The 9,237-nt window shown below is 52.7% G+C and overlaps 2 pseudogenes across 1 annotated transcript; one reads left to right on the plus strand and one right to left on the minus strand.

Annotated features, from left to right (window-relative positions):
• Positions 1-715: 715 nt before the first annotated feature.
• Positions 716-5,577, plus strand: LOC116543151 (annotated as a pseudogene). The gene is made up of 3 exons (XR_004265493.1): positions 716-777; positions 1,014-1,065; positions 1,435-5,577. The product of XR_004265493.1 is annotated as a calmodulin-regulated spectrin-associated protein 3 pseudogene (transcript).
• Positions 5,578-7,631: 2,054 nt separating this feature from the next.
• LOC116543146 lies at positions 7,632-8,941 on the minus strand (annotated as a pseudogene).
• Positions 8,942-9,237: the final 296 nt, after the last annotated feature.

A 9,237-nucleotide genomic window follows, 5' to 3' on the forward strand; every position in this document is an offset into this window, starting at 1 on the left:
TGAGAGTTCAACACGAGCCTGGCCAGCATGGTAAAACCCTGTCTTTACTAAACATACAGAAATTAGCCATGCATGGTGGTGGGTGCCTGTAATCCCAGCTGCTTGGGGAACTGAGACAGGAGAATTGCTTGAACCCAGGAGGCAGAGGTTGCAGTGAGCTGAGATCACACCATTGCGCTCCAGCCTGGGCAACAGAGAGACTACATGTAAATAAATAAGTAAATAAATTAGTTTTAGCAACCACTAGAGAAGGGCACGTAAGAGTCCAGGATAGCACATGATCCAATTCAGATGAACTTAAATGGAGCCTGCTGGAGGCTTTGTGGGATGAGACCCCACTGTCCACCTAGTTTTCTTCCTGGAAGATTATGGAGTCTATTCACTAAACGCTTGTAACTATCCTTTATATTTTTTTCACTGGGAACATGAGACTTTTGAAAAAACACAGGTAATGAAACTATGTGTTCTTTTAGCCAATACATGTGGGAAGTTTTTCAGCTTTTAAAACCAATTCAGGTGCTTACAGGTAGGTTGGTGTAAATGTGGCCACAGACTCTCACTTTGGGTCCTCTGCCTTCCACCTTCCAAGGCCAGCACACCATTCCTGAAGCCCAGCCTCACACCCTGGAGTTTATCCCACATCCCTTGAGGACCCAAAGACAAACAGCCTTGGCAATGCACTAGTGCATTGTCTCACCTCAACTACAAAGTAGCCATGGGGCCCTCACCAGCAGTGGGGGAAGATACTCCAGAAACTGGCCCTGATACCTTTGTCCTGTAACCTGACTGGGCTGCAACCACCTTGGGTGAGATAAACATGATCTCTAAGGCTCTTTTTCAGTATTGAAATTGCCCATATGTCTGATCACTTTAAAGAAAAATGTAATTTTTTTCTTTATTAAAATAATTTTCTTTTGTCCTTATAGATCGTTTGTCATATTTTGCTTCAATCAAGGGTTGGGTCAGACAAAGCCACTGGGGAGCTGACATGAGATCTGCACATTTGTTACTAGAAGAGTCAGAAGGCCACCCACTTTTCCTGTTAGTGAACCAGTGGCACAGCAGGTATGGCTTAGAGCCCAGCTTCGTGCTTGATTACTGATACATTTTGGCTGTGTCCCACCCAAATCTCATCTTGAATTTTAGCTCCCACAATTCCCACATATTGTGGAAGGCACCTGATGGGAGGTAATTGAATCATGGGGGCAGGTCTTTCTCCTGTTCTCATGATAGTGAATAAGTCTCACAAGATCTGATGGTTTTTTAAGGGGAAACCCCTTGCCCTTGGCTGTCATTTTCTTCTTTCTGCTGCCATGTGAGACATGCCTTTCACTTTCCACCATGATTGTGAGGCCTCCCCTGCCACGTGGAACTGTGAGTCCATCAAACCTCTTTCCTTCGTAAATTGGCCAGTCTTGGGTATGTCTTTATTAGCAGTGTGAAAACAGAGAAATACAGCAACACAAAAAGTCAGTGCATCAAAAACAGAAAGAAACCCCAGAGCGCGAGCACGGCGCAGCCCAGCCCAGCCCGAGCGCGGACCCGGCGCCTGCAGCCTTGGCGCCGCCATGGTGGAGGCGGTGGTGCCGGCCCGGGCCGCTGCGGAGGACCTTCTCGGTGCCTTGACATTGAGTTGCTGGACCAGTGCGATTTCTCGCGGGCCAAGGCCGCGGCCAGCCAGGCGTGGGTGCTGCGGGCGGTGTTCGGGGGGCGCAGAGCACGTACCCCCGGAGCTGTGGAAGCCCTTCTATACTGACCAGTATGCGCAGGAGCACGTGAAGCCCCCAGTGACACGGCTGTTGCTCTCAGCCCATCTCTGCTGCAGGGCCTGGCGCCAGGCACTGCCACAGTTTGAAACACCCCCCAACCCCTCTGCACTGCTGGCCCTGCTGGCGCGGAGGGTCACGGTGCCTGCATTGCCGGAGCGGCAGGTGCGCAAGGCTGACCTGAGGCACCAGCCCATTCTCATGGGAGCCCATCTAGCTGTCATTGATGTCGTCATGGCTGCCTTTGCCTTCGAGTGGACAAAGGCCCTGCCAGGTCCCTTGGCCCTCACCAGGTTGGAGCACAAGCTGCTTTTCTGGGTGGACACGACCGTCTGGCGGCTGCAGGAGAAGACAGAGCAGGAAGCGGCCCAGAGAGCCTCTCCAGCAGCCCCTGCAGACTGGGCGGCCCCGGCGCAGCCCTAGATCCGATACCGCAAGGACCGGGTGGTGGCACGGCATGTCCCCTGCTTCCCAACGGTGACCAGCCTCCAGGACCTGACCAGTGGGGCTGCACTGGCCGGCACCAGCCACTGCTATTGTCCCCAGCTGCTTCGACTTGAGGAGGTGTGCCTGAAGGACCCCATGTCTGTGGCGGACAGCCTGTACAACCTCCAGCTGGTGCAGGACTTTGCGCCTCCCGCCTTCCCCGTGGCTGCCCCCTGTCCCTCGAGGACTTGCTCTCCGTCCCCCCGCTGCTCAAGGTCAACTTGGTGGTGCTGCTGGCTGAGTTGTTCATGTGTTTTGAGGTGCTCAAGCCTGACTTCGTGCAAGTGAAGGACTTGCTGGATAGTCACGCCGCCTCCCCCGGGGCACGGAGGCCCCCGCCCCCAACAACATTGGCAGCAGTTCTCCTGTCTTCAACATCCACCTCCCACTCCTGTCACCTGGCGGCCTCAGTCCCCACTCCGAGGATCCACAGGCTCCCTGAAGTCTTCCCCGTCCATGTCCCATATGGAGGCCCTAGGCAAGGCCTGGAACCGGCAGCTCAGCGACGTGGATGTCGTCATGGGAGACCCTGTGCTCCTGCGCTCTGTGAGCTCGGACAGCCTGGGACCCCCCACATCCCGCGCCGGCCAGGACCCCTGCCCAGCAACCCCCGGAGCCTGGCGACCTGCCCACCATCAAGGAGGCTCAGCAGATCATCCACAGTGCCAAGCCCTGGCTGCTCCCAGACGGGCTGGCTGATGGCAACTTCTACCTCCACTCCCCTGAGGGGGCCTCCAAGCCATCCCTGGCCTCCCCGTGCCTGCCTGAGGGGACCTCCAAACTACTGTCCGAGAAGCCCACCAAAGCACTGGTGTACATGCTACACCCCGAGACCCCCTCAAAACCATCTTGGTGGGGGAGGCATCGAAACCGCCGGCCCCATCCAAGGGGTCCCCAAAGGCAGCGGCTTTTTCCCCCGCGGCCACCAACTCCGAGGTGAAAATGACCAGCTTTGCGGAACGCAAGAAACAGCTGGTGAAGGCAGAGGCTGAAGCTGGAGCAGGGTCCCCCACGTCCACTCCGGCCCCGCCAGAGGCCCTGAGTTCAGAGATGAGTGAGCTTGGCGTCCGGCTGGAGGAGAAACGCAGAGGCATTGAGGCCATCTTTGCAAAGCACTGCCAGCGGCTGGGCAAAAGCGCCTTCCTGCAGGTGCAGCCAAGGGAGGCTTCTGGGGAGGCGGAGGCCGAGGCCGACCCTGGCCCAGTCCCTGGTGGGGAGCGGCCAGTGGGTCAGGGCCAGGGTGAGCCAACTTTACGGCCCAAGGTAGTGACCTTCTCGCCAGACCTGGGTCCGCTGCCCCCCGAGGGGTTGGGGGAATACAATCAAGCGGTCAGCAAGCTGAGTGCTGCTTTGAGCTCTCTGCAGCGGTACATGCAGAGGCTCACGGACCAGCAGCAGCGGCTGCTGGCCCTGCCAGAGGCCCCTGGACCTGCCCCCCACCCTGCTGCAAGGATCATCCCTGGCCCCACGACGACGGGGTCCAAAATCTTGTCCCCCAGCCCCGCCCAGTGGGTCCCGGCCACCCGGTGCAGCCCTGGGCCCGGGCCCAGCCCCTCACCCCGAAGCCTGAAACACACCCGGCCAGCGGAGCTGCGGCTGGCGCCCCTGACCAGGGTGCTCACACCACCCCACGACATAGACAGCCTCCCCCACCTGCTCAAGTTCTCCCCGAGCCAGGTGCCTGTGCAGACGCGCTCCTCCATCCTCCTGGCAGAGGGGACACCCCCCGAGGAGCCAGCCGCCCTCCGGGCCTCATCGAGATCCCGCTGGGTAGATCCCGCCGCCGAGGAAGACGGAGACGGGAGTCCCCCTGGTGCTGAGGATTCCTTGGAAGAGAAAGCGTCTTCAGAGGGGTAGCCCCGAGCGGGGCTGGGGTTCTTCTACAAGGATGAAGACAAGCCTCAGGATGAGAGGGCCCAAAAGCGGGCCATCCTGCTGGAGCTGCAGCAGCGGCTAGCAGAGGAGGTGCGGCGGCGCAAGCAGTGGCAGGAGGTGGAGAAGGAACCGCGGAGGGAAGAGGCCGCGAGGCTGGCCCATGAGGAGGCCCCTGGCCCAGCCCCAGCCCTGTCCACAGTCCCTGCAGCCCCCATGGCCACCCCGGCGCCTGCTGCCCGGGCCCCAGCCGAGGAGGAGGTGGGCCTCTGGTGGGGGGACTTCACGTAGCTGGAGTACGAGCGCTGAGCCCAGCTGAAGCTGATGGACGACCTTGATAAGGTGCTGCGGCCGCCCCGGGGATGCGGGGTCGGGGGCCCGGGTCGGGGCGGGCGGAAGGCGCCGCGGCCTAGCTCAGGTTGCTGTGATGATTCGGCCCTAGCGCGAAGCCCAGCACGCGGCCTACTGGGCTCTCGGCTGAGCAATATCTATTCCCAGTCCACCCTGTCACTGTCCACTGTGGCCAACGAGGCCCCCAATAACCTCGGGATGAAGAGGCCCACGTCTCGGGCTCCCTCCCCGTCGGGCCTCATGTCCCCAAGCTGCCTGCCTGGGAGCCATGAACGGGACTGGGAGAATGGCAGCAATGCCTCCCAGCGTCGGTGCCCGAGCACACAGGTCCACGGCTGTACAAGGAGCCTAGTGCCAAGTCCAACACGTTCATCATCCACAATGCTCTGTCACACTGCTGCCTGGCGGGCAAGGTGAACGAACCGCAGAAGAACCGCATTCTGGAGGAAATTGAGAAAAGCAAGGCCAACCACTTCCTGATCCTCTTTCGCGACTTGAGCTGCCAGTTCAGGGCGCGTCAGGGGAGACGGAGGAGCTGTCGCGGCTGGCGGGCTACGGGCCCCGGACCGTCACACCCGCCATGGTGGAAGGCATCTATAAGTATAACTCGGACCGCAAGCTCTTCATCCAGATCCCCGCCAAGATCATGTCCATGAGCGTTGATGCCTTCACCATCCAGGGACACCTCTGGCAGGGCAAGAAACCCACCACTCCCAAGAAGGGCGGCAGCACCCCCAAATAGCCCCACCCGGGGCTGGGCCCTGTGTGCTGCGGCCACCGCTTCCCGGAGGACAGTGAGTGGGTTTTCCTGGGTCCTGTCTGTCCCCAGCCGTGTCTGGGTGGGACTGGAGCCTCTACCCTCTGACTCTGAGACCAGTCCTGCTGTGGGGGCTGAGCTGGGAGGTTCAGGGACTCAGGACTCAGCTCAGTCCCCTTGTCTGTCCTCCCCCACTTCTTGAATAAAATAATTTAAAGAGAAGTTGTGCCTTGTCCCCTCCAAGGCTGGCCGGGGTCCCACACTCCAAAAAAAAAAAAAAAAAGTACATTTGAAGTTACATTTTATTTAAACAGGTAAAAATGTATATGTCCTTTTAAAATTAAATCCAAAGTAACTGAATCAATAATACAAACATGTTTATAACAGTAATTAAAATAGAGGTAACATTTACCACTGTGAAAATATCACAGAAGTCAAATCACACTTAGATCTTCAATGACTGAAGTGTGCATCCCACACAGTAGGGGCTGGTAGACAGAAGATAAATTCCTCCTCCGGATGTGCCATCCGCAGTCAAGTCTCCTCATCACCACCCATCAGCTCACACAGTGGGGTAGCTGGCTGCTGTGGCAATTCCACAGTTGTTCCTCCAGTCTTTGGCCATCTTTATGCAGCCATCCATGCCCCAGCGTTTACCCCAGCTGAAAGGAGAGCAGGTTTTCCATTTCAGAGGAAGGATAAAGCACATTGGGCTATTAACTTAAACACTGTGCCAGAGCCACGGGCTTAACATAAAGAATCAGGAGATGTTGATTTTCCTGTTCGTCCCTTATAAATTCTTGAGTCTAAACCTGCATATCACTTCCACCCCAGAGCCAAAACTGTGACCCTTCACAGAAGTGTAAAATCAGAAACAAAAAGGATAGGATGTCTTTCCAGCTAGATATGCTTCAGAATTAAGAAAATGTTCAAAATTTGGACATGCAGTAGGACAAATACCATATTAATATCCCCAGCAGGCTCATGATAGTATCTAGATGTTATAATCAATCATTAATATTCTATGTTCTACCTAAGGGGGATAAAGACTTCTGGGATTTCAAAATGTGCATAAGGGCTTGTGGTATCTAAATACTAATTGCAAAAAAGGATTCCTTTTTGAATTTCAGCTCCAAGTATTTTTCTGGCAATTTATACCTGTTCCTCACCAGCCAATATTCGTTGTTATCCGACTCTGCCCCTTAGTAGCCATAGCCAGCCACCAGCATAGCATGATCCAGAGTCACTCAAAATAAATGCATGAGAGAAAAAAATGAAGACTTGGTGAGAAGCTCCCAAGGACACCTGACAGTAACCCACCCTGTCACCCACAGGGAGGGAGGCATCTCTAAAATCACTAAAATGACATGCAATCCAGATCGGGCTTAACAATATCTATTATTATCAAGGCTAGGGATTTAGGCTCTCATCCTCAACTAGCAGAAATAGAAATTAGCATGATCTTTCATAAAAAAACTTTCCTACAGGCATAAAAGACCACTATTTTTGTAATTCTACTCTAGAATATCAGTCTTAAAAGCACAGAACACCAAAATCCTTGAATAAAAAGGCTTTTTTCAGATTTAATCACAGAATTAAGAATCTTTGGAAGAATTCTATGAATCTAACAATTAGATAATATTTAAGTAAATTAAACTATACTATAAATAATATAGCTATGTATAAAGTTATGAAGTACTTATTTTCATGGAGATATGCTCAGTGTAATATCAAGTGGAAGCATCGGGTATGAATACTGCCAGTATAGAGCCCATCATGCTGGGACGTCATGGTGGCTTACTCTTTTTCTGCAATAATTTCTGTGAAGAAAGATGCTCACCTTTTCTATAGAACTGGAAGGAGACATGGCTTGCATGAACAGCAACAGAGATGGGCCCCACAGTTGCCACTGCCTTTGTCAGGTTCTCCTCCCATGAAGGGATGTCCACAAAGCCAGTGTCATTAGCAACAGAATACTGCGGATTGTACCTACAGGTTTTAACAAAGGTAAACACGGAAGAGACATGATTACCGCCATCCTTCTCCTGGGGAACATGAGTCAGAACCACAACACTCAGCAGTTTGCAGCACAGAATTTCTCAGTCAACACTGTTATAAATCATCCAAGGAAGTGAAATGTGACTATTAATAGTTAATTTGAAAATGAAAATTAGCTCCGGTCGCTTCAACGAGACCCCTAGGTTTACTTTTCATAAGACATTTTTCACAATGGAGAAATGTGTTTTGTATATGTAGAATGGTTTGTATATTCTCCACGTTACATAGAAGCAAGAACAGCTGTGTTAACCATGTACTCGCAGAACTGTGCAAAGGCTATAACGACAATACTGACAGTTTGCAGAGATAGATTCCCCCATCTAAAATGTGAATTCTGAAAAGCGTCTGTTACCTCTGAAAGCGTCCCAGTAAAACAAAGCAGGAATGGCAACAAGAAAAGGAGCTCTCCCCACATGGATAGGATGCCTCAGAGTCCAGGCCTCTGTTCTGCTGAACATGCTGGAAGGGATGATCCATTAAGCTAGCATCGCAGCCCTGATTGCCTTGAGGCCCAGAGCAGTCTACCAGATTCTGCTCACTCAGTGAGATCAGTTTGCCAGTTTTCTGGAAGATCTGCCCTTCCAGAGCACCAGTTGTACTAAAAGCCCAACAAGAACCACACTGACCCTGAAAAGATAATTAAAAAGCTCACAGGCGTGCGTGCACGCGCGCACATGCACGCGCACACACACACACACGCAGAGCACGACTTTTAACAACAGCTCATATATCTGAATACCCCTTAAAAATGTGAACTGCATGTTGCTAACACTGTACCACAGCACAAATGTCAATCACTTCTTGGCTTTCCTGGGGTGAGGTGATGAGGTCTGAACCTGACACTGTCTCACCTGATTCTTCACAGGAGTCACGTAGCCTTTCTCTCCAATCCACAGATGTGGGGACCTCAAGAAGCAGAGGTTCCTGGAACACATTCCTCTTCCTGTGCTTCTGATATTGAAACCCATTCATCACCTGCCTGAATTCTTCATTGGTCTTCAAGGAAAAGTAAATAAAATGTTAAAAAGCAAGAGATTCATTTGGTAAAGAACTGAAGAGGGAAAGCACAGAGTTCAACCATCCACAACACACTCACCATGTCTCCAAAGGCATTCATGGCCATTGTGAAGCTGTTTCCCTTGCCTGTATTCCTGGTTGTGCTGCTCCGTCATCTTCATGTTCTTTTCCCTCACTGCTATCCTCCATTTTTCTTCATTCTAGAGGCAAACATGTAACTGATGCTCTTTATTTCTATCTAAAAGCCAACCTGTGCTCACCAAGTGAATCTTCAGACAGAGATGAAAGAGAAACCATGGCAAGGGAAGGCTTGACACATCGGGGAGCTGTTCTCCAAGCTGAGACACAACAGTGGTGTATGCCCACATCATGCCATTAGGTTATTGGTAAGAGCTGGCCTCTAGAAGCTACTCTCTGGCCATATGATCCCAATAGCAAGGTCCATCGCTCTGGGGTTCCCCTGGACAGTTTCAGGTGCCACCAATGCCATATAATCTCTTGTGCTTTGCCTTCTGTTCTATTGTGCAGCTAAAATGTGATCACGTGTTAGAGCAGCTGAGGCAGTTCCCAGGCAAAAGGCAGCCAGGAATAGTGAAGGATTCATGTTTCAAAACCTAGGAAGGGTAAAGAAATGAGGATCCCGGCCGGGCGCGGTGGCTCAAGCCTGTAATCCCAGCACTTTGGGAGGCCGAGGCGGGTGGATCACAAGGTCAAGAGATCGAGACCATCCTGGTCAACATGGTGAAACCTCGTCTCTACTAAAAATACAAAAAATTAGCTGGGCATGGTGGCGCATGCCTGTAATCCCAGCGACTCAGGAGGCTGAGGCAGGAGAATTGCCTGAACCCAGGAGGCGGAGGTTGCAGTGAGCCGAGATCGCGCCATTGCACTCCAGTCTGGGTAACAAGAGCGAAACTCTGTCTCAAAAAA

Source organism: Sapajus apella, unplaced genomic scaffold (genome assembly GCF_009761245.1).
Source record: "Sapajus apella isolate SASKATOON/1434 unplaced genomic scaffold, GSC_monkey_1.0 scaffold182, whole genome shotgun sequence".
In the NCBI taxonomy this organism is placed as follows: Eukaryota; Metazoa; Chordata; class Mammalia; order Primates; family Cebidae; genus Sapajus; species Sapajus apella.